This window comes from Panthera pardus, unplaced genomic scaffold (assembly GCF_024362965.1).
Source record: "Panthera pardus isolate Hobbes unplaced genomic scaffold, ASM2436296v1 HiC_scaffold_21, whole genome shotgun sequence".
NCBI classification, from domain to species: Eukaryota; Metazoa; Chordata; class Mammalia; order Carnivora; family Felidae; genus Panthera; species Panthera pardus.
Genome location: NW_026526777.1, coordinates 69732789 through 69760090, shown reverse-complemented (window position 1 = coordinate 69760090; position 27302 = coordinate 69732789). Strand labels below are relative to the sequence as shown.

At 59.7% G+C, this 27302-nt stretch overlaps 1 protein-coding gene and 1 long non-coding RNA gene across 4 annotated transcripts in view; both read right to left on the bottom strand.

Annotated features, from left to right (window-relative positions):
* The window catches only part of SUSD4 (sushi domain containing 4), a 95024-nt gene that overhangs the window by 59349 nt on the left and 8373 nt on the right, over positions 1–27302 (bottom strand). The window lies entirely within an intron of this gene.
* Positions 16998–18390, bottom strand: LOC128778881 (uncharacterized). The gene is made up of 2 exons (XR_008424734.1): positions 17758–18390; positions 16998–17665 (listed from the first exon to the last, which is right to left on the bottom strand). It is a non-coding gene; the product is annotated as an uncharacterized LOC128778881 (long non-coding RNA).

Sequence of the window (27302 nt, the reverse complement as noted above, 5' to 3'; positions counted from 1 at the left end):
CACCCCACACCCGGTGGGAACCTAACGGCAGCTCCGAGCAGCTGGGTGGCCACCACGTCAGGTGGCTCTTCCCTGGAAATCGTGGGAATGCGTCAATGTTTCCAGAATTATCCAGAGATGAATACAAAGTCTGCTGCGTCTGAGCAAGGAAATGCAGCAAAAATAAGTCTTAATAGCATAATTTAGACTTGATTAAAATGCATAAAGGCCACAGATGTGGAAGTGTAGCGCTTCCCCGTTTGATGCCAGACTGACATTTTCCCCCTCTTGATTTAATTCACTTTGATTACCCAATTATTCCTAAACTCATTCTCTCGGTTTCAGCTCCAATGAAACGGATAACGGTACTAACTCATAATGTGGTTTCCACCCCAGTCTCAATACCGCTCCACAAATGCTCGCCCAACAACATGACACGATTATCCCAGGCTGCGATATTACAACACGGCAAAACAGAATAAGCCTTTAAACGTTTGAAATAAAGCAACACAGAAAACCACCCCCAGAAGACTCTGAGGGTCTCTCTCTGCGACAGGAGACGGGGCACGGAAATGCTGTAGTTGCCGTAAACCCAGGATTATTACCTGACAACGTCTGACAAAGACGTGGAAACATTGTGAAACTGATCAGTAAGTTACAAACATGACTCTTTTCTAAAGCGAGTCCCGACCAACATAAGGAGGCTGTCTGTGTGACCAGCTGTGTCCCCGACAGGCAGCTCGGTCTTGTCACTAAGTGAGGTGCACGGACGGCCTCTCCCTCCACTTGTAAATTCCAGGATGTCTAGTCTCTTTCTCATAAAAACTGGTGACGACCCCCCGAAGCACAAGCCCTCGGATGGAAGCCCAAGAGACGAGTCAAGGTTTAGAAAAACAAGAAATTTCTAGAATACATTCTCAAAGTGCCTGTGGCCCTTTTTGTTTCTGAAACTTCAAATGTCCTTTCGTTTCTGTGAGCGATGGCTGTAGGACAACACTAAAGCCGTTTTCCACGTGCTCAGGACTTCAGTTTCCAAAGTGCACACACGACCTCGTTTCATCCACGTCACCCCCCGCGGGATCGATACAACAGTTGGCGGTATCGGCTGTCACAGTCACTTCATGAAAATCCAGCTGCTAATAAACAGCCCTAGCCTCACACGGTCCTTCTGGAAATACCACGTGTCGGCACCCCTTCCCCGCCGAAGGCTCATGGCAAGCTGGGGTCCGGGTCACCTGTGAGGCTCCTAATCTCTGTGTACATTCCCAAGGGCCGCCCAGACTTTTCAGGGCTCGGGGACAGCGAGGAAGGGCAAGACACTGTGAAATAAGGCGGAAACACAGCGCTGGCTGACTTGGGGCCACGTTCTCCCCGACGGGTCTGCAGGTGAACCCCACCGCGCGCTTCGTCAAGCAGCAAAGAGCTCGGGGCTCCGTCTCAGTCTGCTCATCTCTCTGTGCTCAAGACGATTAGCTGGAGGGAAGTCTCGCCTGCCACCGCCTACCAGAGTCTCCACGGCAAAGCTGCCCACGTTTCCACTCCGTCCCCTGGGAGTCAGCGGTCTCGTGGGTCAAAGCCACCACGCTGCTCACTGACCCACTGCTGGGCTCCGGGTCAGCAGACCCTTCGTCTGACGGAGGGCCGGGCGCGTAGCAGTAACGAGCGCTACATACCACGTATGTCGCACATCTCCTTCACAAGCTTATTTAAGTCAAACGGATCTTTACAAAAATACATTGAAAACTATAAAATACTACGCACGTATGTATCAGCTGCAACTTCTCAGCCATGCAGAAATTACAGAAGGTTCCTGCTGGAAGGAATCTTAGAAGTCACCCAAAATAGCTGGGAAATGTGAGACCCAAAAGTTTAACCGGCTGCATAAACTGGGACAGCTCCGAATGAGGGGGGTCCCAGAGACCCGCCCCCCAGGTCTCTGCCTGCTCGGGGAGGCCACGCCATGTGCCCCACGATGGGCACCCTGACCCGACCCACCTGTGCCTCAGACCGCTGCCAAGCTGACCTCCAGTGAAACACGTGGCGGGGGGGGGGGGGGGGGGCGGGCAGGTCATTAAATATGGAGGGTTTCCTCCAAGTCACGATGCCAACACGAATTTGTTCCAAGCGACTTGGGCAGAGCCTGTCATTCTCCTCTTCTTTCCTGACCATAAAACGTGGGAACATCCTCCTCCTGATGCTCGACGCCCTCTGCCAACCACCTGAGCCCGGCAGGCTGAGGCCCCGAGCAGCTTCCTGCGCCAGGCCAGCAGGGCTTCAAAGCGAATCAGAATCATGGGGACGCACGGTGCACACGTGCTCCGACACCTCACAGATGACGGCACGGCCTGCGGGTGCACCGGCCTCCCCCCTCCACGCGCTCCTCGCCGTGTATCTATTTGCCATCGGCTCCCTGTGTCCCTGGGGCTTCTCGCTGGGCAGCAGGGGGGCAGAGGCCACTGCAGGGCCAGGGAGGCGGGCCTGGCGTGCTCTGGGGGGGCGGGGTGGGACCCTGAGCCGCCCGGAGGAGCAGGGCCCCAGATGCCGGCCGTAGAACCGGCAGCTGGAGAGGCAGCCTGGCAGCCGCCAAGGCCTAATGACCCAGCGCCCTCCCTGCCTGGCGCCCAGGACCGGATGACCCTGGAAGGACCGGGAGAAGGAGCGGCCCCACCCCCCATGACAGACACACACACACTCCTGAACTTCTGACCGAACTGCTCATCAGCCAGGCCGGTAGGGCTCCAAGGACATCACACTTAATTTAGAAGAATCCAGGATGTGCCCCCTCCTGCCTCTCGGTCTCCTCCGCGCGGAGCCTCGTCCCTGCTGTGGGTCTGGCGTGAGCACGGAGGGGGGACCCTGGGAGCCGCTACTCCAGAGCGAATGAGGCCCCAGGGGGAGGCGTCCCCACGGAGGAGACGCACTCTACCCAAGGACCGGCCTTCTCCCATGACGGACTCTAGCGCCCACGAAGCACAGGCATCTGGTTTCCCTGCACCAACTATGTTGCTCACGAACTCACATCCGCAGCGTCTCCTGAGCGCCAGCACCGGTCCGTTCGGGAGCCGGGACCGACAGGCCGGCCTCACTGTGGCCTCGGGCGCAGGGAGGAAGGAAGGTTCTCAGCGTAGGCATAAAAAGGCTGCGCATTTTATTTCACGGAGACCCGCGGGCCGGTGCCTCGGACCAGGCCGGGAGGGCCGAGTGCGGCAGCAAACTGGGACTGTCGTGCAGACACAGCACGGCTCCGGCCGGCGGCTGTGGCAAGCGCGTGCACCCCGACGCTCTCCTACCGGGGCCTCACGCACGACCTCAGAGACCCCTACTTGCAGACGGTGGGTCACGCGGCACTTTCTCAGGAGCACCTGTTCGTGGGGCACCTGAACCAAGATGATCGAGTGCGATCCATTCCTATGATAAAACGCTCTAAAACCATTAAAGTCAGGCTTTGAAGATTTTCCAATCATTAAGTGTTAATGGTTATGGGCCAACTCTGCACATATGCAGTTGATTAAGAAGACAAAACACAAAACAGCGTGCACATCGTGGTCCTTGTCTTTAATACACAAGAGGGATGCACGTTTGTAGAAAAAAAAGGGAGAGACGCCCGAACGTTACCTGTGTTACTTGGGATTGAGAGTTGACGTTTTATTCTTTATACACGTCTGTATTTTCCAAGCTCTCTGCAATGAATATTCACAATCGAGAAACACGTTATTTTTTTATGATCCCTGTGGCAAGGGGATGTTAAGCTGGGGTGGGTGAGAGCCCGCGGGGCTGTCCACAGGCACGCAGTGTCAGAGACTGCAAACAGCACAACGGGAGGTTCCGCCAGGGGGACGCCGGGCTGAGGACAGCCGTGTGTCGCTGGATATTAAATTCCACAGAGCCGCCTGCCAATCAATCACATACCATCCCTTTAGTGCTGTCCCTAAAACACCTCCCTGCCAGAGGGTCCCGCGGGTCTGGCTGCCAGCCCCGAAATGCCGCGGGTGAGGCCGGCGGCTCTCCCCCCGGGAGGGTCCCCTGCATGTGGAAAATAAACGTGTGCACTCGGGCCAGGCACGGTGCGACCAGGAGAGCAAAACAGATGGATGCCGGGGATAAAACCGCCGTCTGGTCGGGATTGATAATGAACCGTTACATCCTAGCTGCAATCACCTAATTTCTGAAACTGTGTTATAAATACGCCGTCAGTGGAGTTCGCTGGCGAAGAAAGGACGTGGACCAGAAACGGCTGGACGAAACACCACCAGCTCCCAAAACGAGCATGCTTCTCCCTCACCTTAGCTGAACGCTATGTGGAGGATGAAGGGACACGTTCCCTGGGCAGCCTGGGGGAGCTCATGAGCAGCTCTGCTTCATAAACAAAATCAGTCACCAAAGGGCATCGAAAGACGCCCCTTCCGTCACAGATTTCCACCTCACTCACGTCACAGAATTGCAGCGGCAACGGAGGGGGGGGGGGGGGCTTTGTGAGCGGTGCGTGTGGGAATAAGTTAATTTAAGATGAATGCAAAGGAAAAATGCAAGCAGGCATCTGTTCATTCAGCAACAGGCTCCGGGGTTTTACTGTTACTATTTTTCTTGCAAAATTTTATAAAATCCCCAAAGCTCTGTAACATAGAAGCAAATGAGTCTTCCTCCCTCGAGTGCCAAGTGCAGCCTGGACCAGCGTGAACCGGCCAGAAAACAGGACGCGGGTAAACCCCAGGCTGGCACCGCACCTCTGTGCTAGTTGCTAACAGAGCAGCATTGGGGGCGGGGCTGAGCTGCCTGCTAGTTTTCTCCCAACTCAAATCATCTGCTAATGTCATCTCTGCACTTATTCCAGCCAGGAGGTGTGGTGGCGCCTCCCCCCCCCCCCCACCCCAGAAAGTATTACGAATTAGAGCCAACAGGGTGAGCAGGGATTCTGTGCTTCGTCTGCACGGCTAATGGTTCGGTCCTGAATGGTGGTGCTCAAAATACTGCACACGAGCCAGCCTGAAAAAAACCGCACGATTCTGGCTGCATTTAAGGGCTCCTGGATCCCGCGGGCCCAGACAGCGTACCTGGAGCCGCCGTGCAGATGCGCCCGTCACAATTTCAAAGTCGGACAGGAAGAAAATGGAGCAGCTGCTGCTTAATCTTTCATGGAGCCCAGTTTGCCTCATTAGCTGGCAAATAGGACAGGCCGGGCCAGGAGCAGATCTGGCCTCCGCTCCGCACGAGAAAAAGGCGATCTGTGTCAAATCGCTCACTCTGCTTGGGGGTGGGGGTGGGGGCACGGTGGCCGCTGGCCCGCTCTAGCGCCTCAGTGACACGTGGCCCTCGGCAAACTGCAGAAGCTTCCATAGAGCCTCGTGACCGTGCCTGAAAAAGAGGGACTGGGAATCACCTTGTCCATCTCAGACCTGCGGGGCGCCCAGAGAAGTAAGGACCCCGACGCTTTGAAAACACTGAAGGGCTAACCCAAATGCAATTTGAGAGGCCCTGAATTGGTAAACTGAGTCCCAAGGGCAGAGGATTGGATCGGAGGCACAGAGGTGCGGCTAGGACCCTCATCCCTCACCCAAGACCCAAGGAAAATCCCTATCTTCCCGTCTGCTCGATGTCCCCTCCCCCTGCAGCCAGGCAGTTGGAAAGAGAGGTAGATCTGGCTTCCTGGGTCATTTCAACTCAGAAACGGGGGTGGTGTTACCAGGAGGCAAGTGGTGGTGACCTGCTGAGGGGGGAGGTGGGGGGTGGAGGGAGGTAAGCCACTGGGGAGGGGGAAGGAGGGAGGGAGGGAGGGAAGCCGAGGGGAAGGGGGAGGGAGGAAAGCCGAGGGGGAGGGGAAGGGGGGAGGGAGGGAAGCCGAGGGGGAGGAGAGAGCTGGGAAGTGTGGGGCAGCCAAGAGGGAGTGGGGGCTGGGAAGTGGGGGGGCCAGCCAAGGAGGAGGCCAGCTGAGGCAGTGGGTGGGGGAGGGGGGGAATCCGGCTGGCCCGGCCCCAGCTCCTAAGCACGCCTTCCAGCTGGGACTTCCCAAGTGATGTGTGTCCTCCTTATCCGTCCGTGGTCCCCGGAGAGCTGACAAGATGACCCAGGATGGAGCAGGCCAAGCCCAAACACCAACCGTGTGGTCAGAGGTGGGCTGTGAGGCACGTGGCGTCAGTCTGCCCTGGGGGGGGTGGGGTGGGGCACAGGGCGGTGAAGATGCAGTTTAATCACGTGGCCAGGCTGCTGGCAGGTGGGGTGGGGGGGGTGGTCGGCTCCAGACGCCAGTGCAGGGTGTGCCATGCAGGCCGTGGCCCCACACCACCCCACGGGGTCCTTGAACCCTGGAACCTGCTAGGGCTCCGAGGGCAAGGGGGAGCTGAGGCCAGCGGCCTGGGAGCCGGGAGGCAGCCTGGTGGGCAGCAGGTGCGCCCCTGGGCCGTGTCAGACCTCAGCCTGGTTCCGGAGAGATTGTGTTCTGAAATCCACTCACTCCTTCCGGAAGCCTGGGGACAGGGACTCAGCCCATGGCACACTTTTCTCCCGCCCACCCAGGACGCTGCTCACTTACTTCTCTAGAACTTGAGTCCGGTTCTCACGAGGCCGAGCAGCCCGTTCGCCCCCGGGGTCTGCTCGGCTGCGGCTGGCCTGGGGCTGCCCTGACCCCCGAGCACCTGATGTTCAGCCTCCGGGCCCGAAAGCAAGATTCCTAAACTGGCAGGCTCTGCCTTCACCAGATGAGGCAGCAACCTCCCCTGGGGGACACTGTCTTCGGCAAGCCCGGAACGTGCACGCGGAGAGTTCACAAGGAGCCAGCAGTGGCTGGGACGGTCCACCTGTCGCCGGCGCTGGGAAAGCTGGCCTTTCCGCAGCATCAATGTCCTTCCCAGGGGCAAGCTTCCTCCCGCTGAATTTTAATCCCCAGTTCTTCACGGTTTTCAATAAAGTCAGGAGCTTGGCTGGCACATTTGCAACTAGCAAAGAAAATAAGGTATAAATACGCTTAGTGCTGGGGGCAGGCAGCGGGGCAGGCAGCAGGGCAGGCGGCGGGATGGGCAGGGGCTCCAGTCCCTGCATCGGGTGCGAGTCCTGCTCTGCCAGCCCCGGTGACGGCGGACAGGCCCGTCCTGTGGGCGCTAGCACGGCCTCCAGGCACCGCCAGCCCGATGAGCTCCCTCCTGACTCCGTGTGAAACTTCTGGCAGGAGTTCAATTTTGACCTTGAAAAATGCTGGTGGGATTCCGCAGGAGTCCCTTCTGTCTCCTCTCTGCATCTGTCCCTTGTCAGCAGGTCTCGTGGCTCCGGAAGAGAGAGGTTCCCACGAGAGCCTGCCCAGCTCTCCCGTGTCAGGGGCAGGACGGGACAGGGCATGACCTTCTGATCCGGGAGCACCCCACACCTCACCTCTGCAGACTGAGCCAGCGGCTGCCCTCCCACTGAAAAGCAGGGCCAAAGGGACGGCGATGGCAGAGCCCCCCCCCGCCCCCACCAGGTCCCCGGCCCAGCCTTCCTCCAGTGTCCTGGGGGCAGCACACACACGGCCAAGGGAAGCAGAACCTGCCAGAACCCGCTGTCAACCCCGAATCAGCCCATCTCCAGCTGTTTGAGGCAGGGCAAGTCAATGAACCTCTCTGGGCCTCAGTTTCCTGCTTTGTCAAAGTGTGTGGGTGCACACGTGTGGGTGGCGTGCATGCATGTGTGCGTGAATGAGTGTGCACGTGTGTGGGTAGCGTGCAAGGCTGCAATGGCAGCTGTGCATCGATCACACGATTTGAATCCGTGGTTGTGAATCTGTCTCCTTGACTGAAGCAATATTGTCATGGACACAGACCACGTTTTGTTTGTTTGTGCAACACGAATGGTATCTTGAAAACACTCACCGGGTGTTATTTTCATTCCCTTATAGTCATGCTCCCGGCAGCCACCAGGCCCGTCCCCGTGGTGTGGAGCACGGCACCAGGAGAGGGAAGGAGGCCTCGGAACAAAGGCTGGGGAGTGGACAGCCGTCCACGCTGGGGAAGAGCAGGGGTGCCCAAGGCAGCACCAAGGTCCTGAGGGCTCGTATTTCCTGCACCCCCCGAGACTGCAGGGAAGGAGACCCCTGCAGGTGTCTCAACATCGCCAGATGTCCGCCACGGAAGGGAAACGCCGTGGTAGTGGCTAGGTTCTCGGCTCCCACGTGGCAGGAAGGGACCTGCTGGGGCCACGTAAGGTGTGCGGGGGCTGCCGTGGAGAGAATACGAGCTGGGGACAGGACTCAGGACAGACCAGCAGCAGGTAGCTGTACCGAGGAACCTCCCGGGCGTGAGGTCCCCAGCCACAGACTTGGGCGTGGACACCAGCAGGACGCCCGGTGACCACAGGACAAGGACCCCGGGAAGAACAGCTGGAAGCCAGCATCCCGCTCCCCCCACCACAAGGACACCTGGGTTTCCCCTCCCTCCACCAGACGCCGGTCAGCACCAGGGACACAAGGCTGAAGCGAGCGTGGCCTCACGTGACCAAGGAGGAGGCTCCTGGGCCTCAGCACAGCCCCACGGTCCGGGCTGCGCACACCGACCCCACACCACCCTAAGGTCGGCACAGCGTCCAGCCCAGGCTCTTCCTCGACGCGGCGGCGGGCCTGTGATTCCTCGGTCTTCGTTTTGCCATGGGGGAGGGAGCCACGGCAGCTGGAATTGTGAGTGCCACCGGATGGGGCTGGAAGCCGGCTCTCGTCACGTGGCGCCAGTGGCCCCCCCCCCACCCCCCGTCTTCCTCGGAAGTCAGGAGAAACCCTCCCATGGGCTGAGATCTTCATTAAAAAAAAAATCAATAAGTAAATTTAAACAGAAGAGAATTCCCAAACGATACTATCATTTCATCAAATTTAGCCATAAGACAAAATTCAAGAGAAGACAGGACTCTGACAGAAACATACTGAGAGGTGACGGGGAGATACGGTGGTTTTACAGAATTCTGAGGAAAACAACTCGAAACTCATACCAATCTTCATCAACGTGCACAATTTCCCGTAAACTCGACGCTGGGCTCGTCCTATGATTTCACCAAGAAAATGGCTTTGCTGGAACGTGGTTAACCCTGACGGCGTGACCCAGACCCACTCGGCCCACAGGAAAGGGCCGAGGGGGTTCCAGGCCAGAGTCCGGACACGATGGGGGCGCCTTCCCCTGGCCTGGCAGCCGGGACAGGGGACCCGAACAGCCGTCCCCGGACGCCAGGGTTCAGTGAGACAGCAGGTTACACGGGGCCTCCGTGGCCAGACCTTCCAGGCACCAGAGAGCGGGTTCTCAGCCGCTGCCTTCCGGCTCTCTGGCCTCAGCAGCCACCCTCCCCTCTGAAGACAGGATGGGGAGGGGACACTGCAGGCCGAATGTCACCTGTTGTCAGTAATTAGAGTTCTCCCAAAATCTTTGAAGAAATCTGCCATTCTCACGGGCTACTGGATGTGAGGACGTCCAAGTACGACTCTTACCAAACACCCACGGCCGCTGCACCGTTCGGACTTCACGAAGGCTTCTCAGGCACCGCGTCGCACGCGGTCCTTCCTAGGGGCCCGGACACCCTCCACTTCGGGGGTGAGGCCGCTGGGCCCTGAGATGTTCAGTGATCTGCTTGTGGTCTTGGGGCGGAGCCAGGACCAAGGTCACCACCAGCCCCTCCTGCCCACTAGCCACTCAGTCCTCAGTCCAGATGCCTCCGAGAGAATCCACCCGCTTGCTCTTAGAAAGTTCCAGATCCCTCTGGTGGAATCTATCAGGACCTCCTCTCTGCCCAGCTTGTACCTCCGTGCCTGCTGTTGGCACCTACTGCCCACACCGCCCAGACGGTCAGCGCACCCGTCAGGGACAGGGGCCCGACGATGCTGCCTCTGCATCCGCCAGCCCCATCCTAGGTGAGCCCGACAGCCCAGCAGCCGCGCCTCAGGGGCCTGCCCTGCCTCCCTGGCTGGTCCACCAGGGATCCTGCCATTCGGACATATTCGGCAAGTCCTGCCCCTCCCGCCCCTCCACGAACTCCTATGTTGGCCTGAAGTTTGGTGACACTGAGCATGACGCTTCGTGCCCCCGGGTTCCAAATCCCCACATCACTGGGCTGTGCCCCGAAAGCAGAAACCAGGGGCTGAGCTCAGCTCTGACCACCAGCTCCTGGCCTGGCACCCAGGGCCTCCCTCCACGCACCCCTGCTCTGTGCACTCAGCCCACTGTGCCCTCTGGGGCAGGTTTCGCTTCTGACAGCAGCTCTGTCTGTGACTATGGGGTAGGGGGGTAGGTCCGGCTTTCCACTCCTGATCAGGGAGCCTCACCCCCAGCTCTCCCAGTCTCGATCAAGAAACGCACAGGAATAACTGTGGGTTGTCTCCTCCGACTTCATGGTTTATGTAGTCTCATTCCCCAAACCTGGAAACACCTTTTCCCAAGCAGTAACACCCGACCTCTCCCCCTCCCACGTTCTCCGCTCTGCGGCCTTGTGTGCTGTGCTCCCGCCCAGACCCGAGTTCTCCCGTCAGTCCTTTCATGCCGGAGGGGCCAGCAGAAGCTGACTCAGTGATGGGCCGACAGATGCGGTAGATGGGACGGATGGACAGATGGTCGGTCAGTGGACAGATGGAAAAATGGATGGATGGATGGATGGAAGGAAGGACAGATGGGCAGACAGGCATAGACAGGTGGACAGCTGATGGACAGGTGGATGGATGGACGGATGGATGGACAGATGGATGGACAGACAGGCATGGACGAACGGATGGATAGATGGATCGACAAGTGGGCACAGCCGGGTGGACAGACGGACAGACAGATGGTCAGTAGATGCGTGGACGGGTGGACGGAGGGAAGGCACAGAAGAGGGACTCCTCCTCCGTGGAGGCCACCATGTCTTTCTGAATTTCTTGGACAAGCAATCCACACCCACCCTCATAATCATGCCCTCTGGATGCCAAGCACGTTCTCAGTCGGGAGGTTGTGTGGTTTGGCCGCCACAACCCCTGGACGGCAGGTGCACCGGCAGCTCAGGGAAGCGTGAAAGTCCCCAGACGGGAGGGGCTACATTTCTGACAGAAGCACGACCTGCAGACGGCTGCTCTCACAGGCCTGCCCTCTCCCACCTGCTCCTATGCGTCCCAAGAGCCCCAGAAGCATCTTGATCCCTCCCTGAGCCTCTCATTGCCGGTCTTCAGCAGGCTTTACGTTTAAACAGAGAGATTCAGAGAGCAACAAAGGAGCAAATAAAGTCCCCGCTACGAAAAACAAAACAGGTCAGCTGATAGCAAGGGGCGTGTCTGCCACAGTATTTGTCGAGGTTGCTGCTTCTGCTCTCCAGAAGCAGCACCAACAGAAGCGTGCGTCCCCCGCCCGCACAGCCACCGCGCAGCCGGCACCCGGCACCAGGAGCCACAGAGCCGCACGCGGGGGCACCGGCCCAGGTGGGCAGACTGCACGCACAATCGGGCGGGGGCAGGCGGGTCTCACAGGCGACAGCCACGCAGCAGCCACGGCTCCCCGTCACGGATGTACTCGCCCGTCTGCAGTAAAAGATGTAACAGTGCAGACGGGAAGGAGCCAGGGGCGCCGCCCACAGGGGGTGCTGGGGTCTCGTCCCGATAAACACGTCTGTGCCCGCACGCCGGTGTGTCCCACGGCATGGTCACCACGAGAGGCACCACAGGTCTCCACCCGTGGCTCACCCGCTGAGGGGAGGGCGTTCTCACGGCAATTCCACGGAGCCTCCGACAGCCCGGCCCACACGCCACCTGCTAGGACATCACCGGTTGCCCGCTCCCCTCCCACGGCACCCCAAACCACGGCCCCTCACAGGGGTGACCACTGCCCACCACCCAAAGGGTAACAGTAACGACTCCCATCCAGCTCCGACCCTTGGGGGCTTCCCAGAGCCACAGGGGAGATCTGCTCCTTCCCACGTACCCGTCACCCGGGGCCCCAAATGCAAGTTTTCCCCTTTTTCTTTAGTCTTGGCTTTCCAAGCCAACCTGTGTGCCCGCCAAGGTCTGCTGTTGCCGCAGACACACAGCTGGACCTGTGTCCCCAGGGGCTGGGACCCAGCACAAATGCACACAGGGCCTGGCAAGCGCGGTCGTCCAAGCTGGCTACCGGACGCCCTCGCCGACCTCCAGGGCCCTTGTGCTGTCCCTGGGCACGGGCGGAGATGAGGTTCTCCGTGGAGACTCTCCGACACAACGCGCCCCACTCGCTCCCACCGCGCGGGCCTCCACACACAGGACTCCATGCCTTCTTTAGCCCGGCGCAGAAAACTCCATTTGCTCCCCTAGCCGGGCTCAGGACACGATCCCGAGGACTCCCACCCCCACCCCGCGTGTGCATCCTCGTCTTCCCCAAGGGATCACCCCCCCCCCCCCCGTCACACAGAAGGGCGGTGACAACGTCCACACTGTACTGAAAACAACAGTGAAGTCACAAGACAGCTACTAATGGACGGGGCAGCAGGGAGCCCCTGGTGACCCCAGCCTCCCCCACCCCATGCCTCCTGCCTGCCTGCAACCTGCTCCGGGAAATCCCAGCCCGGCAGCTGTAGAGGCCTCCTGGAGCCCGCACACGGGGCCGAGCCGCGGGGACAGAGGCGCCCACGTGGCCCCAGCCGCCAACCCGTCCTCAGCCCCGAGCACCCCTGCCCCTGGTCAGGTGCCTGTTACTCAGTGAAGCCGCAGGCAGGTGGGCACATCGGGGACTCTGTACGAGCCATAGAACACGCAAATGCGGCTTATAAAACATTCGGAGGCTGCGTGGAGGCTGCGATTAGGAAGTGTGGCCAGGCTACCCCCAAGCCACTTGTGTCATACGTGACCACACGTCTGCAGGCAGCGTTACACGACGTGTAGAAACGACACGTCTATGTTCAGACACGGCACCTGAATTCCAACAGGCACTGACGGGATTAAATTAACCGGGGGCTCTGGCAGACGCGGTGTTCACCGCTCCCAGCATCCGTAACCACGTCCAGGCCCGCAGACACCTGACACAGCCTTCCCGGCTCATCACAGAGACCACACGGCTCCTGAGGGCCCGTCCCCTTCAACCACAGGTCGTTAGTCATTTTAAGGCTGTAATTTGGATCCGAGGCTTTAAAATACACATCCCGGGCGCCGAGTGACTTGCTCTGCGATCCTTGGTGAGGGGAGGTGGTGTGGGAGGGTGGGGCCTCCTGACAGGCCACGGGAAAACGGAACCACGGCTACCACGTCCTCCCGAGGCGCAGTCTGAAGCTGGGTCCCTCGCCTCCTGCCCCCTGTAGCCCCTTCAGGTAGGCGGCCGCTGGGGGGAGCCTCCCAACAGCACCCTCTGCCCCGTTCTCACCCCAAAGGCGGTCGCTGGCCACGTGCCGCGGGCGCCCCGGGCGAACACTGCCCCCCGCACGCCCCGCATCCCCGGGAGACCCACCTCAGCACTACCGCGGGGCCGCTCACAGCTCTTGGCCAGCTTGCTTTCCTCTCTCCTCCCGGGCCCGGCGTGGCCTTTCTTCCTCGTCCCCGTGACAGAGGCCCACCCCCCCCAGGTGCCGACTGCACCCTCACCGTGTGCCGTCCTGCTTTGCGCGCGCACACGCCCTCCTCCCCAAGAACACACAGCGGGGGCCGCGGTTAACACTCAGACCCCGCGTGCACTTCCCCCAGACCCGCCGCTCGCCACCCGGGCAGCTACCCAGCCTGGCTCTGCCTGCGTCTCCACCACCGCACGCGGGGTATCGGTACCTCCTTCCAGGGCGGGGGTGAGGCCTCAGCAGGATGACACCCACGAGCTACTCAGAACAGCATCTTATACCGTTACCCGTGCAAAAAAATTATTCTGAAATAAGTTAAGGTGAAGTTAGGGCTTCGTGAACGTGTCAGACTTAACATGTGCATAATTTTTCTCTTTCCCAAGACTCCACTAAAACGACAACAAAGGATTCAGAAAGGGCATAAACCCCCAACAACACAGAAAACAGGGGAAGTGAAAATGCAGAAAGTATCTCATTTTTAAAAAACGGAAGGTGGACCAAGGAGTCGGCAGAGTCGTGAAGAGTAACGTGAGGGCGCCCCGGGGCCAAGGAGCCCCAAAAAGTCCTGCAGACGGTGGGGCGGGCGCGGGGAGGCAATGAGCGCAGAAACAGTTCAACCCACGTGCCCTCCTCCAGGGCAGGTGCGGAGGCTCGTTCTCAGGACGCCCCACTTCAGAGATTTGGGGGCACCAGCAGAGAGCAGGGAAAAGGCACCGTTACCCAAAGCAGGCACTTGAGGGAAAGCGTAAATCTGGACCAGCACCGCCGCCCGCTGCTCTCCCGCCTATGCAAGAACAGCGGCTCCAGGCCGCTGGCTTCATCCCCACCCCGGAGAGAAATCGGAGGCTCTGCCCGGAGAGGAGCAGCAGACCTGCTCCATGTGTGTAGCCGGGGATCCCCTGCAGATGTGCACGGCTGGGGACCCCCTGCCTCGAGGAGGTGGCTGAATTCCAGCCCAGCAGGTCCAGAAGGGACCAGTGGCACCTGTGCACACACGGCCCCTGTCGTCATCATGGACGGTCATAAGCCTCCACTTCGAGAAACACTAGGTCACACCACAGAGAAAAAACTATGACAGCATCATCCTCAAAGATACAAGACAAGAAACGAGACCAGGGTGCCGTTAGATAAAAAGGAAGGGTTCCTAGTAATTAAAATATGGCAGCTAAAACACCTTGACAAAAAAATATGGGAAGAAGTTGTGGAAATCTCTCAGGAAAGGAGACAGATGGAAGGAGGAGCAGGAACATTCCGGGGGAGTCTGGGAGGGCCAGCGTCCTGCAGACAGGAGCCCGGAAAAAAGGGAAGGACAAGAAGTCATCACAGCAGCGATACCAGAAAAGGCCGCGTGAGGGCGCCGTGCCAGGACGCCAGGGGCTGGGCGGGCCCTTGAGCAAAGGGGCCACGGGAAGCACAGCGTGGAACCCGCCAGCTGAGGTCCTTCTGCCACGGCCGCCCTCACGCGGGGCATGTCCCCCACACTGCCGGCCACAGCCCCCAACCCTCCTGCGGGAGTCACGCTCCCTGGGGATGATCCGCGGCCCAGTCTTTGGGACAGCGTCTGGCAGTGGCACGGCGTCTGCTTGAGGCCAGTCCCAAGGACAAACTCCCTGTCTGAGAGCATGGGAGCCCTCGGCCCCGCCCTTCCCGCTGCAGCCCGGCCCCTCCCACCACCACCCTTCCCGCCGCAGCCCGGCTCCAGGGAACCGGCAGGACTTTAGGCTCCAGAAGCTTCCGGGTCCTTCTGAGCCTCAGCACACAGGCGAGGCCCCCCACGGGGTGCGGAACCGGGTGGGGTGCCGGCTGCCGCCCGGATTGAGAACCGCATCAATCCTGCGTAGGAGCAGAGGTGGGAAAGCCCCCGGGCGCAGAGTAGGCCTTCAAGAGTTAGCGGGAAGGGGCTGGGACGCTCGTTCATACCAAGGCCGTAAGGTCCGCCCTGCTTTGCCCTCCGAGGAGCCCTCCTAGGAGGCAAGCCCCACAGGGGTGAGCCGTGGGCCCGTCCGTCTGTCTGTCCAGGAGCTGCAGGAGCTCAGGGAGGGAGAACCCGAGCGGGCAGGCCTGCGGCCGGACGGGTTCGACGATGCCCAGCTCCCCGAGGGAACCTGCCCCCTTCGGGACAGAAGCCCGTGCTGAGGAGCCCTGGGAGGACCAGGCGGGCTCCGGCGCCCTCTCCTGACTTGGCGCGAACCAGCCGCCTGCTCTAAGGGAGGAATGACAGCGACTTTGGCTCCTGACATACACGTTTGACCTGCCAAGTCCTCCTCGTGAGGCCGCGGGCCGCCATCTCCTGCTGGGGAGGGGGGGTGGGGGGTGGGGCGCCGCCGTCCTCGTAAATGCAGGAGACCCTCCGGGCCTACGAGAACCAGGGCAGCACGCGCCTGCTGGCACCCTGACTCGGGGGTCGTCTGCCCCCCACTACCTCACGGAACCCTGAACGCAGAGCCAGATGCCCATCGGGTGCCCGGCAGGCCACAGGCGCGGCCGCAGTGAGCAGGCGGGATCTGGATTCGGCACCGGGAGCATCAGCCTCCACGGGGAGGAGCACAACGCCCCGGATGCAGGGAGACCCGGCAGCTGACCCCGCGGATCCCACGCTCCAGGGCCACCCTATGCGGGGGTGGGGGCTCCCCACAAGCCCCCCTCCACAGATCACCCAGCACACAGCTGCTCCTGGTCCCGGAGCCACAGACGCGGGTCTCAGGTTGAAGTATGAAACCAAATGGCAGGAACATGGACAAAAGTTGGTTAGGTTTTTCTTAAGTGCAATTAACTGTAACTACAAAAACAGTGCTTGTAATATACACGGACAGGCAGATATATGAAGTTTTCATAAATGAATGAGAAAAATATAAAAATCACCAACAGAAAAACTGAAGAACAACATGAACCAACAATTCGTGCGGTTCAACGTTTTTTTTTTTTTTTGTTTTTGTTTTTTATTTATTTTTGGGACAGAGAGAGACAGAGCATGAACAGGGGAGGGGCAGAGAGAGAGGGAGACAAAGAATCGGAAACAGGCTCCAGGCTTCGAGCCATCAGCCCAGAGCCTGACGCGGGGCTCGAACTCACGGACCGCGAGATCGTGACCTGGCTGAAGTCGGACGCTCAACCGACTGCGCCACCCAGGCGCCCCTCGTGTGGTTCAATGCGAATGGCCCATAAAAATACCGGGGTGTCCTGCTTCCAGGTTGTTGAAAACCCTGCGCCCCCTGGTGACAATACTCCCACGCAGGCTGCTCCTCCTCCAGGAAGCCCGCTGGTACCTGCACACAGATGAACCCTCCCCTCTGCTCAGCGCCAAGCTCCCCAGGAACGCGTGCCTGACGCGCTCCAACCCGAGCTCCCGAGTCCCCTGCCAGTGAGCACACTCAACACCAACCGGATCCCCTCGGGCACTTTTTACAGCGAGTAATTACAGCTTCGTTTCCAGGATCATCAGGCCATTTGCACCCCCTGAAAAACCGCCCCTGTTTTTTCAAGCACCAGATATGCAGCACATCAGTTAAATAAATTCTGCAATATGCATAATGGAGAACACTACAAAGTGAGTTAAAATTATTTATAAGAGATTAATTTTTGAGGGACGACAAAAGACACCATGATTAATTGTTAAGCAACAAATGCAGGTCACAAAATCATGTATACAGTCCCGTTTGGGGGGAAAACGTGCACATGTAGAAAAGATGCCCGCATCTCACTTTCAGCAGAGTTCATGTGACATTTACTTCGGTTTGTTCTCTAAATCACCTTTAAAGTCTCAACAACAAATCACACACACACAACCCCTTCGCTATGGGGGAAAGATTAAAATCTCTAACCCAAGGGGTCCCCGGTGATCCCCACACATTGTCTCCCGGACGCTCCTTGTCCAGCTGCCAGCTTTGATCCCTCGGCAGGAAGAAAAAGCCCAGCCCCCGGGCTCTGTGCAGAACCCTCTCCATCCGGCCGCCTCCAGGCCCCAGATGACCCATCTTCAGAAAAAAAAACTAAATAAGGGCACACTGCACTTGAAGAAAACCTCAGACTTCCACTAAGCAGCCAGACCCCCGCTGTGCAGACCTCAGCAGTCCTGTGACCTGACAGATGCTGCTGGTGGTCCAGGAGGAGTCGCACGCGCCCTCAGAGGCGGGAGGATGGCTTCCTTGTGTCCGTCTGGCCAGTTTTCCTGAGTTTCCAACGTTTAGTGCCATTCGCTGTGTTCAAGGCTGGGCATCTGGAGTCAGAAGCAAAGCCAGTTCCACAGAAACGCCCACGAAGTCCCCCCTGGACCCCCCCCCCTCCTTTATAAACTCCTCCCGGACTCACCTTCTCGTGCTCCCCCTGCGGCTGCTGCCTCCTACTCAAGGAGAAAGGACGAGGCTGCACCGGGAACCCGCTGTTCCCCCCACACGCTCACAGCCCCCTCGGCCGCCGTCAGAGAAAGAGCTGCGTGCTGAGGTCTCGCCAGGAACGCCAACCACGCAGAGGGGCGCTGGAACCCCCCGTGACCACCAGCGAGCTAACACAGGCGCTGTGTCCTCGCCTGCACCCTTCCACCCCTAGGGAGTTCCACCAGCCCTCCCCCAGCACCCCTGCACCTCCCTGGCGCCTCACCGGCTTCTCCAAATGCCCCCGGGCACTGTGACCAGGCTGAGGCACAGAGACGCTCAAGGACGTGCCCAAGGTCATGGGCTGTGCAGCTGGGATTCAAATGCAGGCCCCCGGCTCTCCCTGCGCCCCAGCCTCTGTCTGGGGAGCCCCTGGCGGACCCCCAGCCTGCAGGCTCCTCTCTGGACCACCAACGCTGATCTCAATGACTGCTTCCCAGAGGATGACTCTAAATCTGCTTCCAGAACCACGACTGCACCTGCCATCCTGATGCCTGCGGGGCAACTCCACCTGCACGTCAAACTCTAAGTGTTTTCAGACCAAAGTCATCTTCCCAAAATGAGCTCTTCCCCCTGATGCTCACGGACTCCACACTCCTCCCCGGCACCTGGATCAGAAACTCCACTGCCGTTCCTCTCCTTCCCCTCCGTTCTCTTGACCTCACCCTTCCCTACATGTCCCCAGCCTTCCTTCCCCCCCATTCCCGCCCCCTCCCCTGGACCTTACTGCCCCCACATGGAGCACCTGCCCGGTCTTGCCGCGGCTGGACCAGTCCCTGGAGCGGCGCTTCCCAGCCTCAGGCCCAGGGCCAAGCTGGGCCACGCGCGAACCCCTAAAGCGTGGCCCAGACACACTGCTCCTTTCTTGGCCCCCAGGGGCTCCCCAATGACCTCCTGATGAGTTCCTGGGAAGGAAACAGTTTGCAAGAGATTAGGAAATTATGCTTCCTGTTGGAAGAGGTTTTGTTCGAGGGGAAAGCGGGCAGGGCGCTGGGAGATCCATCCCGGTCTGACATCTGAGGCGCCAGGGCCGAGTGCCCCCAGCCTGCAGGCGGTGGGGCCGGGGGCTTGCATGGGACCCCGGCCCCGGTACTGCTGGTTTGCTTGTCTGAAAACAGGCATGAACACAGGACCTACGCCATACGGCTGGACGAATTCATACGTGGAAAGAAAACACTCGGAACGTGAGAGGCACGAAGCATGTGGGTGATGAACACCGGCCATCGTTACTGCCGTCATAGTCGTGTTATCATGACCACACGTCCGGCCTCACTGACCGAGTGTCCCCACAACACAGTCTCAGTTCAGGCCAGAGTGAGTCCTCACCGGGCAGCAAGCGAGCCACACACCGGCCCATGGGCGGCCCTGCCCGCGTCCCTACACGTCACCCGATACAGACGTCTCCCTCTTCAAACAAGTCTGAACCTGTGTCTCTGCACCCAGACCCCATGGCACTGCTGCAGAGGCAGTGGTTTTGACGATCTCAGCACGGTGAGGCTCCGTGAAGCCCCACGGTTTGTGCTCATGAGCGTGAAGTTCTCGGCGTGACAAGTCCTGGGCGACGCCCGCTCCCGGCTCAGGAACCAGCACACACGGCACGGCGTTCACGGGAGCCAGGGCTTCCGCAGCACATGGGGCCTCTGTTCCCAAGGGACACATCGCCCCGTGTGCTCGGGAAAGACAACAGCCCGGCCAGCCGTATTCCTCAGAGAAGGACCCGTCACACCAACCTTGGGCGGTGCACGCACTGGGCAGCTGACCGCCAGTGCCGCCTGTCCAAGCCGCAGGGGGCTGGGCCCCCAGGTCCCAGGAGAGGGGACGCATCACATGAGGAGACAGAGACACAGACAGACATCTCCCAGGAGGCAAAGTCTAGCAGCCGCATAGCGAAGTCTGCAGACCGTCCCCCGTGGCTGTAAATGTGTTTCAGGGAAATACAGAGAAGGATGTGATAGCTCGTGAGCATGTGACATTTATCACCCAGGACACGGGGGGCAGGGCGGGAAGCACCTGTTCAAGAAGGCCTGAAGCGGGTTTGTGGAGGAGGCTCACAGGACTAATGGAGGCAAGGACCCCTTGTGTTCACCGAGCCATGATCTGGGCCAGACCTTGCTGTGTGTGTGTGTTTCCTCCTATTATCTCATTTAACCCAAAAGACGCCTGAAAGGCGGGCACTGCTGTTACAACCCCAGCTGTCTGCAGGGGCGCGAGTGACATCAGAGAGAGGAAACTGGGGTCCCTGGCCGGCTCTGCCGCTCACCAGCTGTGAGAGCCCCGGTCCCGTTTCTGCACGAGTAATGACCGCCACCTCCAAGGTCCCTCCAGCACGGACCCGGGCCGACCACAGATCTGCACGACAGGGACATTGATCATGTTTCCAGTATTCATCACGGAAAACACTGTTTCTCATATGCAACGAAACCATCGGTTTGTAACACAGGAAACGGTACCATAATCACAGTTACGAAGCCTGTAATGCCTCGGTTTGTGGTAACGACGGGCTGAATTACAGAGACAACTAAGACAGAGGCATCGCTTTTGCAGGTTTATTGGAGTATTTTTCATTCTGTCTGCATTTTCAGGGGAAAAAATAAAGATGGATATTTTTTTCCACAGCGGCAGAGCTTCTGGGTCCCGCCCGTCATTCGTGTGAGCGGCGCACACACGAGTCTTCACGCACACACGGGGGCGGGTGGGGCACTCACAGACCGTGGGAAGCTGATCCTCGGGCTGGAGGCTGAGGGCTCCCAGGAGGCAGTGAGCAGACAGGGTGACCGTCGGGAGCCCGGCCACCGCCCGCCTGGATGAGGCCGCCGAGGACCCGGTGCCCCACAACCACACCAGGCACACAGATGAGTCGGACACTTAGAACATCGGAAGGACAGGAAAAAGGAACAGAGCAAATGTTTGGGGGAGAAGAAACCCAGAGAAGATAAATGCGAATGACTAAACCTGCGATCAGAGCTCCCCTCCCGTTACCGTAGACATCAGCCGCCACGTCTCCGCAGGCCGGCTCCAGGCAGTAATTCAATATTTACCTGACCTAACCCAGACGCGGCCCACGGGGTGGCCTGGGAGCCACGAGCGATTGATTTTGTAGTGGCCAGCGGCTGTAATCGAGTCACAGGAGTGTCTAGCAGCCGGCTGATTAGGTTAGAGCAAACACCGTGGCCTATGATTCGGGGAACTCCGCACATTTGAACTTTCAGATGATCCCGGGGCCCCGGTGTCTGCACGTTAGTCTGCGTAGCTTGACCTCGGCCAACGCCTGGTGACTGACTCACTGAGTGGAGAGAACACACGAGTAGGAAAGCAATGGTTTCCTGACCCCCATCTCTCTCTCTCTCTCTCTCTCTCTCTCACACACACACACACACACACGCACACACACACACTCAAGCGCATACACACACAGGCACAAACGTGTACACACCCAAGCGTGTGCGCACACGGGCAAGGCCACGTGGCCACGCCAGTGTTTGTGCTGCTGCTGCGTCCGTCTCGCTGCCACCCTTCCTCAGAACTCGGCTCTGGTATCACCTCCTCCTGGAAGCCTGCCTGGTCTCCCCCGGCTGGGATAAGAACTCTGCGTCCTCACGGTATCTTTTTGTCAGAATTCACATTGGTCTTCCTTGGGTATCCGCTGAGGACTGACCGGTGTCCCCCCCAATTCACATGCTGAAGCCGAAGCCCCAGTGTGAGTGGGGAGGTCGCAAGGGTGGGGCTCTGAGCCCGTATGACTGGTGTCCCGATGAGAAGAGACACCAAGGGCCCCTCTCCCTGCCTCCCCTTCCACGCCCATGCACACCAGGGAAAGGCCTCGCGAGGCCCTGGCAAGCAGGCACCGGGGAGCCTGACGCACAGGCCCCCAGAACTTGTCGTGGCCGCCCGGGGTGGCCTGTGACAGAGCCCACACGTGGGTGCCACGTCCTCGCTCCCATTTCCGGTCTGAGCTCCTGGAGCAGGGCTCGCACACAGCAAGCGCTCAATAAGTTCCTACTGAGTAAACGTGATTGGGGGGGGCGGGGGGACAGAGGCTGGAGCTCAAAGCCCTGCTTGAACCCGTCAGGCCAGAGTGAGGGAACCTCGGGCCCTCGCAGCCGTCACTCACCGAGGGCAGGACAGGGTTCAGGGTGTCCTTCCGGCCAGTGACCCAGGCGTCAAAAGCAAAAGGGAAGAGAGTCAGAAGTAACAAGATGCTCAATTCAATAACACCCCGGCTGCAGAGCCCACCGACCTGCCGGCCAAGTCGAGGGGCCAGGCCGGGCTGGCTACGTCCATCTGTGCTTCCGGAGATCTGGATGGAGCGCAAGCCTGGAGCCCAGCCTGGAGGAGGAGCCAGCCGTCCACCATGGAGGCCCGACTGCTCAGGAGACCCGGTTATGAAGCATCTAGATGGCGGTCAGGTAAAGAGTCGGCGGGGCCCCTGTCCTCTGACAGTGAAGACAAGTGACAATGGAGACGACCCCGCCAGACACTGCCCCTGCGATGGCTGTTCGAGCCTCATGGCACCCCACCCCCATCACACAGACGTGGACGCTGAGGCACAGACACATCAGGTCGTTCCCCCGACATCTGAAGACAGCAGCAGGTCCGGGATTCGCTTTGTTCTCTCAGTGACGACGGCACAAGCCACACGGGAGTCTTGACCTCGTCTCCCTCGTCTGCAGGCAGGGGCCCCAGCTGCGGGGAGGGCGTGAGCGAGCCCAGCACGTAAAGCAGATGCAGTCAAGTAGAGCGGGTGAGGCCCGGGCGACTTGCCCAGGGGGCCCCGAGGCCACACACCATCCAGCAGACCCCGCGGGGGAGCCGGGGGCTCCGTGTAATGTCCCGGACCAGGCGGCCTCCGTGGTGCCTGGCTCACGCCAGGATTCTGGTGCTCCCAGGGCTCTGAGGACACGTCGACTTCTCAGACGGGGGCGGGGGTGGGGTGGGGAGGGGAAGGGCTGGGGCCGTCCAAGAGGTCACGGGAGGGGTGGGGCGAGGGGTGAGCCGTCTCTGAAGGGACAGGAAGACTGTGCCCAGGTAGGAAAGGGACGGAGGGCCGTCCAGGCCCGAGGAAGTTGCTGGCAGCTCAGGGCGGCGTGAACAAGTAGATTCCTCAGGCCTCATCCGGGTCTTGCTCCTTGCCTTCCCGGGCCAAGGGGGCACCCCTGGTGCAACATCTTCCGGAAAGACGGGTATCAAGGAACACGCGGCCACTTGCTCTGCACCTGGGGATGGCAACTTTACGTGTGGGCCTGAATCCAGGAAGAGCAGTGGAAAGACAGGCTTTCAGTGTAAACCAAGGCCCAAGGAGACTCAGGCTTGCTGCGATCTGCCACTTTTCTGCTACGTCACTGAGAACATGACCCAGTTAGCGGCAACATCCACCCAGCAGGTACGAGAGAAGAGCCAAGTACTAGAGGCCGAGGTGCGTAGGAGAGAGGGGCCGAGCGAGGGGAGGCCAGGCGGCCGCTATGCTTCTGATTAGGGCCCGGCAGCCACTCCACACAGAGCCACACAGCGAGGCGAGGCGGGGGGAAGAGTTTCAGCCGCCACCCCAGCTGGTGGGGACCCGCCCGCGAGCGTGGGGGCCACGGGCACAGGGCAGTTTCACCCCCACTCCCAGCCCCCAGAGAGCGGGATCTCCCTGCATCCGGAGGGGACACGGGCCCAGTGGTCTGTGTGCTCACTTCCATGGAAATGAAAACCTCGTGCAGACTTCCCACAAAGCCGTTCTCCGGGGACACGTGCCCGCGACCCTACAAAGCCACACAAGGCCCTCTGCCACTGATGCAAGGCACACTGAGCAGGCTGCACATAAGGACCCTTCCCCAGGTAAGACCCTGGCACCGCACAGCCCTGAGGACAGGCCGGGCCCACAGGCGGCACCGAGACTGGAGGGCAGACAGAGGACCCCAGGCCTCCGGCCCACAGATGCCCAAAAGCAGCTGCAAAAGGGTCTCAGGAAAGACCACACGCAGCTGGCACTCAACACAACAAAGCGTTTGGTGATTCCCTGGATCCAAACGCAGCTCCCGATTCTGGGGTCCAGCGCTCCCAGCACCGAGGTAGTGTGCAGGATGGGGGCGGGGGGGCAAAGAGAGGGACACGAGGACCCCCAGCCACCGTGGGCCCTGGGCACGAGGGTGAATCATGTCCAGTTTCTCCTCCCCAAGGCTTCCGTGAGCACAGAAAAGGCCGCCGGGCCTTCCTCTGGCTACACAGGACCTTCTCTGCCTGCAGACGCGGCTCCCCCTGAGCACACCCATTGCTGCCCCCTGAGCTCTCACGTTCGTCCCCACGGGGGAGGCGTTTCCGTGGAGCCGTGGAAGGAGGTCTCCTTCCAAGCTGCGATCCTGACTCGGGTCCTGCCGCCTCCACACACAGCCCACCCCCGTGAACCCCGTCAAGTGCAGGGGACACCCCTCTGCCCCGATCGCAGACGAGGAAAACAAAGCAGGGTGAGGTCAAGTGACCCGCCCAGAGAGGACAGCGCTGGCCACAAGGGTGGGCGTGACAGGGGTCGCTCCTTTGAAGGTTAAGTGGCAGCAGAAGGGCAAGGGCGCATGCAGCCCCTGGAGGGCGGAGAAGCCCCCCCCGACCAGTGACCCCGGGAGGGAGGACCTTCCGGCCTCGGGCTCTGCCCTCCCAGCCCCCACACCTGTGCACAGGTGCACGGCCAGGTGCGGACGTGCAGAGTCCCAGGTGCTTGAACAGCATCCCAAGAACAGCGTGGGAACAAATCTCGGGCCCACGTCTGGAGGAGCAGCCAGCCCAGGGCCAAGTCCCGCCGTGGTTTTACTATTACCGTGGCCAATACGGTGGGCACAACTGCCTTCTCCTCTTGACACCTGAGTGTGGGTGTTTCCCAGGCTTCACCCTCCAGCCCTCCTCATGGCTCCCCCCTCACGCCCCTCCCCAGAGGGCCCCTCCCTCCGTGCGGCTCCGCTCTGCTCCCCCTCCCCAGAACCCGACCCGGTCTCAGCTGTACAGATCGCGACCGAGTGGACGTCCTGAAGTCGACACAAGCCTGATGGTCACGGGAGCCCCGCCCGCCAGCAGCCCTCCTCCGCCCACACCCGCCAGCTGTCGGCCACATTCCCGACTTCTACAGGCACCTGCTCCTCTCTGCTCAAAGCCCTCATGGGATCGGCCTCGGCCGGGGGAGAGCTTTCGACCGGCGGCCCTGGAGTTCGGGCCGAGGGCAGCGCTCCGTTCTGTCCCGACTGTGCCCTCTGCAGAGCCACCGGCAGAAACACAATAAAGACAGTGAGCAGCTGGGGCGCATGGCGGCTGAGTTGGGTCACGATCCCAGCCAGCATCGTGGGATCGAGCCCCGTGTCGGGCTCCGTGCCGACATCGTGGAGCCTGCTTGGGATTCTCTCTCTGCCCCTCCCCTGCTTGTGCACATGCACCCCCCCCCCCGCAAAGAATAAATAAATAAAGGCTTATACCTTAAAAATGACTAAAGACGATGAACAGAGATGGCTCTCCCTCTCCCCCATCTCCACGTTGCTAAAAAAACTCCCTTCCTAAAACGAAGATCCAGGCACATCACGTCCCTGAAGACACAGGCTGTCGGCTCTGACTGCCTCCAGTGGCGGTTCAAGCTCCTGATCCCTGCGGTTAGCGCGGCCGTGGGTCTGGCCTGCCTGCCCTCTGCTAAGGCTGCCCTCTGGACGACGGTCTCTGGTTAGCCTTCCCTGTGGACCGCCACACCACGTCCCGACCACGGGGGCCACGGACCAGCACCACCGGGTGTGCTCGTTACCTACTCAGGTACTTGTTAGGCGACAGCTTTTCAGGACAAAGGAGGCTCCCGGTAACCGCACCACCCACGGTGAACGGAACAAGCACTCACTGCTGGTCCGTCGGTGAGGGTTCCGGCCCCTCGAACACTCATCGTCCCTCTGTCGGTGCATCCAGCCCCCACGACACCCACGGCAGGCAGACGGCGTGCTCTTCCCATTCCACAGGTAGTAACAAGGAGGCTGAGGCAGCAACTAGGTTACCAGCCCTTAGCCAGCCAGTGACCGTGCCAAGGAACCCCGGCATGTGAACTTTGTCTCAAGACGCCGAGTCGTACCCCCCACGCCGTCACGACAGGCAGACGAGGACCTATTGTCTACAAACACTGGTGTCAGTGGAAGGGAGGCAGGAAAACACGGAGTCCCCCGGGTACCACCCAAAGAGAAAGAGCTGGCGAGGCTCTGAAGTCGACACAGCAGGGGCGCCTGGCGGTTCAGTCGGACGAGCGGCCGACTCTTGATCTCAGCTCGGGTCACGAGCCCAGGGTCACAGGACGGGGCCCCACGTCGCACTCTGTGCTGACATCGTGGAGCCTGCTTGGGATTCGTTCTCTCTCTCTCCGTCCCTCCCCCACGCTCTCCCTCTCTCTCAAAATACATAAATAAACATTAAAGTAAAATTTAAAAGTCCACACAGCAGTTCACGGCCAGGTTGTTTCACAGCAGAGGAAGCGCAAACGTGACTTAAACAGAGGTGGCCCCAGCCAGCCATGGAGCGCATTCTGTCACGCCATCCTTAACGTGCACGTGTCCCCGAGAGAAACGATTACAACGCACTGTTGGCTGGGGTTCTGACACTGAGACTCTGAAGGGTCTGGTTCCGAGAGCCCCTCTCGGGATGAGCCCCCTAAATCCATCACACTTCTGCCAAGCAAGACTACTTCTCGCCGGGACACAATCAGCTTCTTGTGAGTTTGCAGGATGAGGGGGCCCAGGGTTCCTCCGCGTACTGAGAATCTGAACGCGGGAGGCCAGATCCAGAACGCTGCCTTACATGCACAGACCTGAGGAGAACGTCTCTCAGGAGAACGTCCTTCTGCCGGGCTCACCTCTCAATCACACACGTCTTTCACAAACGCAACCAGACCGAAGAAAATAAGATCTGTTTGTTCGGTGACTCTGAGGAAAAGGAACAGAGCCCACGAATGACCTTCCTGGTCACTCCGTTCCCACGCTGCTAGCTCCGCGAGATAAGCCACCACTTTCGAACAGAAACCTCAGATAACCAGGTCGAGTCTCCATTTCCAAAAACCCTTACTCATCCTCCCTCTTGAAAAGTTCAATTTACTGGGATGATGACAAATGATCACTGGTCAAGCTTATCAGGCTCCCCAACTCCCCTCCCTTCTCAGAATAAAATTCCATTCCCGGGGCCTGGGCCTGCCTGTTGCAGGTACATACCTGTGTCTGCCCCCCCCCAGCCCCCCGGGGCCCTCAGGACCTTCGCTCTAGAGTGGAGTCATGGCTCCATCCGCTAGGATGCTCCCAGGTGCCCTGTCATTTCCAAGTAACTTCCAGAATTATTTTGTTTTCCTTCTCTGACGTTCCGAGCTTACCTCGTTTAAGATTAATAAAGCAATTACGATACTCTCAATTAAGAAGCCATCTAAAAATGCACTCTTAATTTGTGCGCAACCCCATGATTTGTTTGTTTTTCCTCTTGAGCGGATAATTCCTTCTGTCTTAGAGT